Here is an 11,299-nt window from a genome sequence, read left to right on the forward strand (position 1 = left end):
GGTCTCAAGACACCTATTGACGGTCGAGTTGTAGCAAGGTAGAATTTCTAGACTCGGGATAGACCTTGGAATGTTGAGTGTCCCTGAAATGAATGTAATACGTCCGAGTGGGAGCCCTGGCTGGCTCATTTACTCGGGAAACGGCTTGGACCTTCAGGTCTCTAGAAGCCTGCTCGTAGCCGGCTGGTAGCAAGGTAGGTTTTCCAGACGCAGGGGAGTCCTTATAAGTTTGAATGTCCCCAGAAGGCAGAGAATACGTCAGAGTGAGAGCCTTAGCCGACTATTTTAATTAGGAAACGCCTTGGAAATCAGGTATTTAATGGCCTACTTGCGGTTGAGTGGTAGCCAAATAGGCTTTACAGACTCGAGGAAGGCCTTGGAACTTTGAGTGTTCAAGAAAGGCAAGGAATACGTCACAGTGGACGCTCTAACCAACTCCTTTACTCGAGAGAGCGTCGTGGAACATCCGACCTCTATAGGCCCGCTTGGGCTGAGTGGTAGCCATGTAGGCTTTCTGGACTCGGGGGAGGCTTTGGAACTATGAGTGTGCCCGCAGGCATAAAATACGTCAGAGTGAGAGCCCTGGCCGACTCATTTACTCGGCAAATCTCAATAAACAACAGGTCTCTAGAGGCCTACTCGCGGCTGAGTGGTAGCGATCAATTTTCAAGACTTGGGAAGGTCTTGGAACTTTGAGTGTTTATGAAAGGTACAAAATACGTTTGAGTGGGAGCCCTTGCAGACTCTTTTACTTAGGAAGCGCTATGAAGATCAGGTCTCTAGAGGCCTACTCACGATCGAGTGGTATTCAGGTAGGCTTTCCGGTCATAGTGGTATCCAGGTAGGCTTTCTGGACTCAAGAGAGTCCTTCGAACTTTGACTGTTCTGGAAAGGCAGAAAATACGTCCGAGTGAGAGCCTTGGCCGACTCCTTTTCTCGATAAACGCCTTGGATTATCAGGCCTCAGATGCCTACTCAAGGTTTAGTGGTAGCCAGATAGGCTTTTAGACTCACGGAAGGCCTTGAAACTTTGAGTGTTCAGAAAGACAGGGAATACGTCCGAGTGGGAGCCTTGGCCGGCACCTTTACTATGGAAGCTCCTTGGAACATCAAGTCACCAGTGGCCTACTCGTCGCCGAGTGGTAGCAAGGTAGGTTATCCGGACTCGGGGGAGGCCTTGGAACTTTGAGTGTCATTGAAAGGTAAGGAATACGTATGAGTGGGTGCACTGACCGGCTCATTTACTCTATAAGTGCCATGGAACGTCAGGTCTCTAGAAGCATACTCGCGCCGACTAGTAGCCGGGTAGGCTTTTCAGACTCGGGAGAGTCCTTGGAACTTTAAGTGTTCCTGAAAGGTAGTGAGTATGTCCGAATAGAAGCCTTCGCCGGCTGGTTTACTCCAGAAACGCCCTGGAACATCAGGTCTTTAGAGGCCTGATCGTGGTTTAGTGGTAGCCAAGTAAGCTGTCTAGACTCGAGGGAGGCCTTGGAACTTTGAGTGTTCCTGATAAGTAAAGAATACGTCCAAGTGAAAGATCTCGTCGACAATTTTACTCGAGAAGCGCTTAGAACATCAGGTCTCTAGAGGCCTGCTCGTGACCGAGCGGTAGCCAGGTGGGCTGTCGAGTCTCAGAGGAGGCCTTGGAACTTTGACTATTCATGAAATGTAAAGAATACGTCCGAGTGGAAGATCTCGTCGACTCTTTTACTCGGGAAGCGCCTAGAACATCAGGTCTCTAGAGGCCTGCTTGTGACCGAGTGGTAGCCAGGTGGGCTGTCCAATCTCAGAGGAGGCCTTGAAACTTTGAGTGTTCCCGTAATGTAGTGAATACGTCCGAGTCGGAGCTCGGACCAGCTTCTTACTCGGGGAACTCCTTAGAGCATCACATCTCCAGAGGCCTGCTCGCGGCCGAGTGGTAGCCAGGTAGGCTTTCTGAACTCGGGGGACTCCTTGAATGTTTGAGTGTTACTGAAAGGTGGGGATTATGTCCGACTGGGAGCTTGAGTCAACTTCTTTACTTGAAAAGCGCCTTGGAACATAAGGTCTCCAGTGGCCTAATCGCGGCCAAGTGGTAGTCAGGTAGGCTGTCCGAACTTAAGGGAGGCCTTGGAATTTTCAGGCTCCTTTACTTTGGAAGCGCCTGACTGGTGGTTTTGCTGAACGCACGCACTAAGCGTGGTAACAATTATATAGATGCAAGCGCACACCTGTCAGAGTAATATAAAATGGATGGAGTATCCAAGTATCGATCCTCAAGGACTTCTAAATAATTTCCAAACTCTAAAGTTTTAAAGAATAGTGAATGTTGAAATGAGTGATTCTTGTAAAATGGGAAGTGGTCACAAATAATGGTTTTGGATTTGGAATTTGAACTTATAATGATAAAACCTAGCCCGAATTACTTCAAGTTAGCCAACAAAGAATCAAGGATATGCTAAGGACGATATGCATTTTACTTTAGGAACCAACGACTACGCTTTTCACTTGACTTATGTCTAAGCAAGTTCAAAGTCCTAAGATATTCCCTAATATGTCTATTATGAGAGATATCTTAGTTTTAGGATGGAAATAGTCGCAACCTTGGGTTAAGGTCCTATGTCTAGGCTACATAAGCGGAACCCTTATGTCTAAGGCGCTCCTCTCCTCGGTTTAACCACTCAACAATGCAAATAAGCAACCTTTTCAGTATTGACTTGTTAAGACTTACAGTGGTCTTCTCTAAATCCTAACTTTTTTGGGAAAACATGTTGAGCAATGAATGGAAAGCAAAAACACTACTTCTTAGCAACCCTTTTTAGAAATAAAAGGCTAACTATCCATAACCGGGCTAGAGACGGGAATTTAGAAAGACATATTGAAGAAAATACAGCAAGTAAAATGGTTGAATGTGGAATGCATGTGTGAAAAACAAAAGTTAACTAACGGAGAGTTTTTCTCGGGATTGAGAGCTTCGCCCTTCTCTTTCAAGTAAGGGGGAGTGTCACATGCTCTTTTCTCCAAAAACACAACTCTCTTAACTAAAAATAAAGTAAAGGCAAAGGGAAGATAAGCAAAGTGCTGGATTTTTATATATTTGAATAAGTAGAAAATAACTAAGTACAAATGGAAACAAAACAAAGCTCAATAAAGGAATGTAAAGTGCTCGGGATTTAAAAACCAAAAGCAACTAATGAAAGCAACTCAAAAGTACTTAGAAAGCAACAAAGAAACACTAAAAATGATCAAGAGAAGGAAGCAAGGCTTGATGCATTTGGTGGAGAAGTTGCTGGAATTTATAGCTGTGCAGACTTGGTTAGGTAGGTCCTAAAACGATGGTGAATCACCCATTTCCAACTCTTTTGACTGACCAAATCGTGCTCAAACTGATAGCGGAACACTTCTTCTACACGTATGCATCGGTTGGAACCACCAAAACGCATTGGAAGACGCGTTTCATTAAGGGCAAAGTTGGAAGAAAACCAGTTTTTCTGCAGGCACGCAGGCGCCTGGCGCCTCCCATGTAGGTTTTTCCGTCTTTTTGCTTCTTTTGATTAATTTGCACTCCGAAATGGTCCTAAAATGTCATAAATACAACATAAGCCAACCACAAACCATAATATATGAATTTTGCATGAATTGGAACTCAAACGACCGAGAAAAAGTCCGAAACAAAGTTAAAACATAGTAAAAACAGCATGTAAAACCTTCTTTTTACGCATGTAAACAAGCGTAATCACACCCCCAAACTTAACTTTTTGCTTGTCCTCAAGCAAAACTTAGCAACTTTAATCAGCTTTCTAACACATGGACAAGGAAAAGCAAAAGCAACCGAGATGTTCAATCATAAATTGTCTCAAGGAAAAGATGTCAAAGCCTACCATTCTATTGCCTTTGTAAGCTTAGTCACTATAAACCAAGTTTCAAATGATAAAAACTTTCTCTTTCAAAATCCTTTTTCCTTTGAAAAACAGAAAACGTTTTCAAATACCCCTAAGGAATCTGCACACTCCCTCCTTACACTAAGACTTTTACGCCTGAAAGACCGGCTACTAGCCCCTGAGGTTTCCACACACTAACATCGGTTTCAACCACAGCTACTCGTAGAAAGACTTTGAACTAACAGCTAGGTCATAAAACGACGATAATGAGAAACACGAAGTTACTTATCACCATCTTTACTGCTATTTTCAAAGTCAACACCCAACCTAAAACTAAATGGGTGTCTACAGTAGGACTCGGAAATCATAAATACATTTTCTTTAACTCTCATTGTTTTTACCACTCTTTTCTTTCGAACACAAGTCTTTTCCCCACTTTTATTTTCTCTCAACAATACTCTTTTTTACTCTTCTGCAACTTTTGTTTTGTTTTGTTTTTTTTTTCACTTATTCTTTTCAACACTTTCTTTTTGTAATAGAATTTGTTTTTCCAACTGACTCTTTTTCAAAAGAAAATAGCATGAGTTTTCAAATATAAATAACACTTTATCTTTCTGAAACAACGACTGACACAACGACTGTCCCCCCCAAACTTAAGAGAGACAGTGTCCTTACTGGGAAAAGACTTTTGCATCGGATGAAAAAGGCTTAACAGTAAAAAGGACAAGGACTTCCTATATAGGGGCAAAGAAAAAGCTTAAAGTTTGTAAAGATCAAAAAGACATAAAAGAAAATGAGTTTATCACATAAACAAAGGAAATAGCTCAAAGCTTAGTCAGGCATAGAACAGAAAACTCAACAATCTCTTATAATCATCATCGACATGAAATCACATGCACAGCACAGATGCTTCAAAATAGGCATGTGAAAAGATAAACTAAGACTAAGTGAAGGCATACTTTAAGTGATCAGAAGATAAACGATACTAATTTATACATGCTTCAACTGAGCTCGAAACATAATCAATACAAAAACATGCGTAGTAATGCTAGAATATGCAAACTACGTCATTAACCAAAAGAATAAAACACAAAAAATAGCAAAGAAGGAACCTCCTCTTCATGAAGTCGGAGGTTGTGGACTAGGATCAGTGTCAGTACTGGAAGATGGATGACCAAGGATAGCAGCTAGCGCTGGAGGCCATGAAGGTAAAACCGCAAAATCCAATGAAGCCCTCAAGTTGTAGATATGTTGCACGACTTCTCGAACCTGATCTCGCAGCTGTTGGTTCTCCTCTCGAAGACGACGAATCTCCGATGTAGGAGACATCCCAGTACCTTCCCTTCTTTGTAACGCATGGGCGATAATACGCCGAATATTCTTCTCTTCCACAATTGGGGCATCTCTCTTAATTTGATCCTCAGGGAGCTATACACCTTGTCGCAAGCATAAAGAAGTGACCAATCGTGGGTGATAAAGCTTACCACGTGTCCGGTGGGCACACTCATGGATACTGGTATTGATCAATTCTCCATAATTCACATCTATGCCCTTTAGCATGGCATAAACCAGCAGTGCCCTATCCTGAGTGACATGCTCATCATGCTCTGTTGGCAGAATTCTGTTTTTGACTATGTATAACCATCCTGCAGCAGCTAAGGAGACATCCTCGGGTTTTAGTCGTACCTTGCCATGAGTAGTCAAATCCCAAGTGGCAGAGGGCTTCCGAACACATTCTAGAGCCTCATCAAGCTGTTCCAGAGTCGGAGTCACTAAAATCCTATTGTCCACAACATCTCTGATATTCTTAATGTTGAAGGTGTAGTTGATCTGAGTGGCATCAAACTGTATTTCCTTCCCGCGCACTATGGCTATATGTGACTGGGGATGGACAGCAACATAGAACTCTCTGACTAACTCCAAAGCCTCACATTGTATGGGCTGAATGAGTGGTCTCCATTCTTTGTCTCTCGCGGTCTCCCTCCAATCATCAGGCACATCTCCTAGAGTGAGATCGAATCCCAATTCTGTCATAATCTTACGGGATTTCATTAATGAAGTTCGAGTGGCTAAATTTGCCGCGTTCCATTTCGTCTCGACCTCCTATCCCTCAGACATGTCCAGTTCAATTGTATCAACTGGCCCAGGTGCCACTACCTTCTTCTTAGCTTCAGCTGCTTTAGCTTTCGCAGCTGTCGTTTTACGTTCATTCATGGGCACTGTTGGCTTCTTAGCCTGAACTGCACGACGTTTTGAACTCTTTTTCTCCCGCCTCTTGTATTGAAACATTTCCCTTATCGTCTGCGTGTCCTCAGGATCTTCTTCGCTGGTAGGTTCTTGAGTACTATTCTCCCCAACCTTGGATCTACTTGTATCACACCCAATCGGGTTAACTGCATTAGAAGGAATAGTGTGAGCATCCCTTACCCCTGGTAGAGTGGCCATCGGTGTGACATACTCATCTGTTGCCAACAGAGTAGATCCAGTTGCCCTAGTAGGCAACTCTTGGTGACTACAAAACGCTCCTTCTGTAGGTGTATCCAATGGGGAAGGTTCCTGAGTATCTGTTCTCACCACGTCGTTCTCGGTATCCTCTGTTTCCGGCATATTTGAACAATGGCCTCGTGAAACCAGTAGAAAATCATCATTACCATCTTCCGGTGTAATAATCAATGGAGATGAATAAAACTGCTCCTCGTCCCTGTTCTCCATAGATGAATCCTTAGGCGTCAAACGCCTACTACTCCCATCTTCCTCAATTTCTGGGTCTATCATCACCTCCTTGCCCTTCCTCTTTTGCCCTATCGACACCCCGGGCTCTAGCCTATGGCTATGGCTCTTCTCTTGCTCTCCTTCATGCTCATCTCCTGCATCCATTGGCATATTGGTTGGGATTTGCATCCTAGGAGGCTCTAAGGGTTTTAGGTGTCCCATGTTGAAGGTACTCAATATGTTAGGGTTCAATTGTGGTGCTTGAGGTCCTCTTTCTAGGAATGGAAGTTGAGGTGGTGGGGGAACCCTAGGTGAAATCAACCCATAATTTTGTGGAGGTACCCAATGACCCATTCCATAATAAGGTGGAAGGCTAGGAAATAGAGTAGATGGGTTTGGCATTCCATAAGGATGAACACTAGTTGGAATTTGCATTTGGGACAAGGGAAAATGATAGGAAGGAACCGGGTTAAACATAAACGGTTTGTACATACCCGGATTGATCATTGGAGGAAGTTGTTGAGGATTTTCAGCCCTAAACTCACTGTTTTGAGGTATATTAAAGGTGGGTAGTTGCTGAAAATTAACATAACCATGTGGGCTCATTATAGGATGTTGTGTAGGAGCTTGGGATGGAGGACATTCAAATGTTTGAAGCGGGTTTCCTCCCCTAACAGCAGCTAGCCTAGAATCTGAAACCATGTGGTGTTGGAAATTCTCCAATGGTGGAAAATGAATGCTTGTGGCATTTGGAGCTTGAGTAGAAGAGGTAGGAAGTGAAGTATGTTGAGAAGAAGAAGCCATAGATGTAAGCAAATGCTGGAAATTTCTTCTTCTTTTTGGTGGTGGCTGAAAATCGAAAACAAGGGTGATGAAGGGAGAGTGGCTTTTGTCGAAAAAACAAGGGGAAGAAGAAAGTTGTGTGGGTTTTGGTGGAGTTGTAAAGCTTAGGCAATGGGTCTATTTAAGCTTTCCCCAAACTAAATCCTAAATGGAAAGGGATTGACATTTAAGTTCAACTAAGTTTCCTAAACCTAAAAGGAAAAGAAGAAAAAAAAATTTGAATACTAAAGAGGATTAGGGAAACAAAATTTGAAGTATTTTTGAGTTTAAGGAGAGATTTGAAACTTAAATCACAAAGGATTAATGTTTGACCCAAAATAAAACCCATAAAAGTCGAAAAATGAAACCCAAATCACGAAGGAAAACGAAATTCGAACTACTGGAAAAACAGGGCAGGCACCAGGCGCCTGCGTGATTTATTTTCGCAAAGGGCAGGCGCCAGGCGCCTGCGTAATTCTTTTTTTTTTCAACGTTTTTTTTCTTTCTTTTTGTTGTTTTTTTTTCAACATTTTCAAAAACATTCTCTTAATAAGAAAAACTTTATAATTAAAAAGAAAATACAAGATACAAAGACTTCCTTCATTTACTTTCGTTCTTTCAAAAACGGATAAGAAGGAAAAAAAAAACATTTTTCGCAAAAATTTATTGACCTGAAAGTTGAATAGAGGTTTTTCCTCTATCCACTGGTTCTCCAAAATATGGCTTAAGTCTCTGCCCATTTACTTTAAAAACATTTCCCTTAGAGTCAACTAGATCCACTGCCCCATATCGGTAAACTTTAAAAATTTTAAAGGGACCAGACCATCTAGACTTAAGTTTCCAAGGAAAAAGTTTCAACCTAGAATTGAATAACAGAACCAGATCACCTTCTTGAAGATTGTTCGGTCGAAGATGCCTATCATGCCACTGTTTAGTTTTTTCCTTAAACAGCTTAGCATTCTCATAAGAAAATTGCCTTTGACTCTCGATAAAGTTCTTAGAATCTTCTTCCAATAAGATTTTGTGCATGCAAAAGGCCGGGCTTATCCCTCGAATATCTGCTATCGTCCATCCAATGGCCTTTTTGTGCTTCTCCAAAATCTGCAATAAAGAATATTCATTAGTAAGTGATAAATTGGAAGTTATAATAACCGGTACAGTGTCGTTATCCCCTAGATACACATATTTCAAATGCGACGACAATGGCTTCTGCTCCAAAGTGGGTGGTTCCACTATGGACGGAAGTAACGACTTGCATTCTTCTTTTTGTATTTTTTCAATAGGATTAGTCACATCTTCCGGTCCTTCTGCCATCTTATCAAGCTCTTCTTCAATCTCTGTAACTAACAAGTCATAAAACTCATCAAACATAACAGGATTCAAGCTATTTATAGCAGAGCATTCTTCAAAGTCTCCTGGTAATTTCATGGCGTCTAGAACGTTAAATTTAACTTCTTCATTATTTACCCTCATTGTAATTTCTCCATTCCTCGCATTAAAAACCGTATCCCCAGTGGCTAGAAATGGTCTTCCCAAAATAATGGGAATGTCTCAGTCTGCCTCGCAATCTAGAATGATAAAGTCCGCAGGGAAAATGAATTTGTCCACCTGGACGAAAACATCTTCTATCTTTCCCTCAGGTCTTATGATAGATCTATCTGCTAGTTGGAGGGTAACCGTAGTAGGTCTAGCTTCTCCTCTGCCTAAAGATTTGAAAACTGATAATGGCATAAGATTAATGCTAGCACCTAGATCACATAATGCCCTACCTAAGTTTTTTCCTCCTATGGAACATGGAATGGTAAAACTGCCAGGATCGTTACATTTCATGGGTAGCGGGCTGCCTACAGCTTCACTACTACATTTTTTCATGGCTACCAGTTCGTGCTCTCCTATCTTTTTCTTCCTAGAAACTATATCTTTCAAAAACTTAGCATAATTTGGTATTTGTTCTAGAGCATCCACTAATGGTATATTTATATGCAATTGTTTTAAAATATCTAAAAATTTTCTAAACTGGAAATCATTATTTTTCTTAAATAAACTTTGTGGAAACGGGGGAGTAGGGGTAAAAGAAGGTTGTACCTGTGGAGGAACACTCGGGGTGTCCTCATTACCTTTTCTAATATTTTCTTTTTCTGGTGTTGTTGGATTTTCTGGTATCTTTACAGTTGGTTCAGTGGACGGAATCTGTAGATCTGTTGTTGGCATTGTTGTTCCATCATATGCCAGTCCACTCCTAAGGGTGGCAGCTTTGCACTGTTCTTTCCTTTCTCGTTTTGGTAATTCAGTATGGCCTGGAAAAGAACCTTGTGGTCTATTATTCAATTCATTGGCGAGCTGTTCCAATTGGGTCTCGAAATTCCTCACTGATGCCGCTTGGGATTGTATTACTGCGTCGGTTCGGGCCATGTACTCCTTCATCATATTCTCAAGATTTGAGCTGTTATTTTGAACTTGTGGAGTCTGTGTTCTCTGATTGTACTGCTGTTGCGGCGGCGGGATGTATTGTTGTGTAGGTCGAACATAGGGCTGCTTGTTCTGCTGGCTCTGCCCTTGTTTAAAACCGCTCAAACCTCCTTGACCTCCCCATGAGAAATTAGGGTGGTGCCTCCAACCTGGGTTGTAGGTGTTCGAATATGGGTTAAAGTTCCTATTGTTCCCATGTCCTACATAAAAAACAGAAGCAGGGTTATGTGGACAATTATCATAAATATGGTTTTCACTGCAAAATGAACAAATAAGATCGTTGACTTGGCAAACAGGGGCATGAGTGCAAAAATCCGACTGCACAGGTTGTATCGGTGCGGCTAATGGATTTTTTATTCCCAACGCCATCTCTTTTAGCCTCTGGTTCATTGTAACCATCTCTTTTTGCATCGAGGTCGCAATGTCCAGAGCCAAAACTCCAGCTGGATCTTGCTTCTTTGGTGCTGCCCTAGATCTTTGCGAACACCATAGTTCGTTGTGTGAAGCTAAGTCATTTAGGATGTCGACTATCTCGTTGAATGTCTTCTTTGTAAAGGCTCCATTAGCAACATTGTTTGGCATCATCTTAGTAGGATGATCTAAACCTCTAAAGGAATGTTCTATCTGGATGCATACCGGCAAGCCATGGTTCGGACATTTCCTGATTAGTTCTTTAAATCTTTCCCACGCCTCGTGAACAAGTTCACGATCATATTGTCTAAAGGAGATGATCTCCTCTCTGATATCAGCGTGGCGAGTAGGTGGGAAGAATTTTGTTAAGAACTTCTCCACTAACGACCCCCATGTGGTGATGGATCCCGGTGGAAATGCATTGAGCCATGCTCTAGCTTGGTCCTTCAAATAAAATGGAAAAAGTGTTAGTCTAAGAGCATCGTCTGTTATACCAAGTAATCGAAATGCATTTGCAATTTGAATAATGATTTCAGATGATCATGTGGATCCTCATGTTCCTGCCCTCCAAAATGTCCAATTGTCTGCAACATTTGGAACATCATTGGTTTAAGCTCAAAGTTTGCGTGGGCTGGAATAGGATTGACTATCCCTGAATCAAAGTTCTGAAAAGCCGTGACGGCATATTCTCGCATTGCCACGTCTCTGTTGTCCGCCATCTGCATACGGTTGAATTCATCATTTCTTGCATGATCCCTCATATTACCGTTAACAGCAGGTGGATCAACCGGATCACGAGGTGGAATATCTGCCATTGATGTGCTCGTACTCTCTACCTCACTTTCAGGACTGATTTCACCTTCTCTCTCTTTTTGCTTTTCTAGTTGTTTTCGAAGTCTTTGCTCCTTTCGAGTTTTTCGAAGGGTCCGATCAATCTCAGGGTCAAGGGGTAGAAGAAAAGATCTTGTGCTCACGCACTTTAACTTACCCTTGTGAGATAAACGACCAAAAATATAGAACAAAAA

At 42.0% G+C, this 11,299-nt stretch overlaps 1 non-coding gene across 1 annotated transcript; it reads left to right on the forward strand.

Moving 5' to 3' along the window:
* The first annotated feature begins 10,503 nt into the window (after window positions 1-10,503).
* Window positions 10,504-10,610, forward strand: LOC148212282 (small nucleolar RNA R71). The gene has a single exon (XR_015789995.1). It is a non-coding gene; the product is annotated as a small nucleolar RNA R71 (small nucleolar RNA).
* Window positions 10,611-11,299: the final 689 nt, after the last annotated feature.

Source organism: Momordica charantia (assembly GCF_013281855.1).
Source record: "Momordica charantia cultivar OHB3-1 chromosome 3 unlocalized genomic scaffold, Mcharantia_2.0 BLBB01000003.1, whole genome shotgun sequence".
Classification (NCBI taxonomy): Eukaryota; Viridiplantae; Streptophyta; class Magnoliopsida; order Cucurbitales; family Cucurbitaceae; genus Momordica; species Momordica charantia.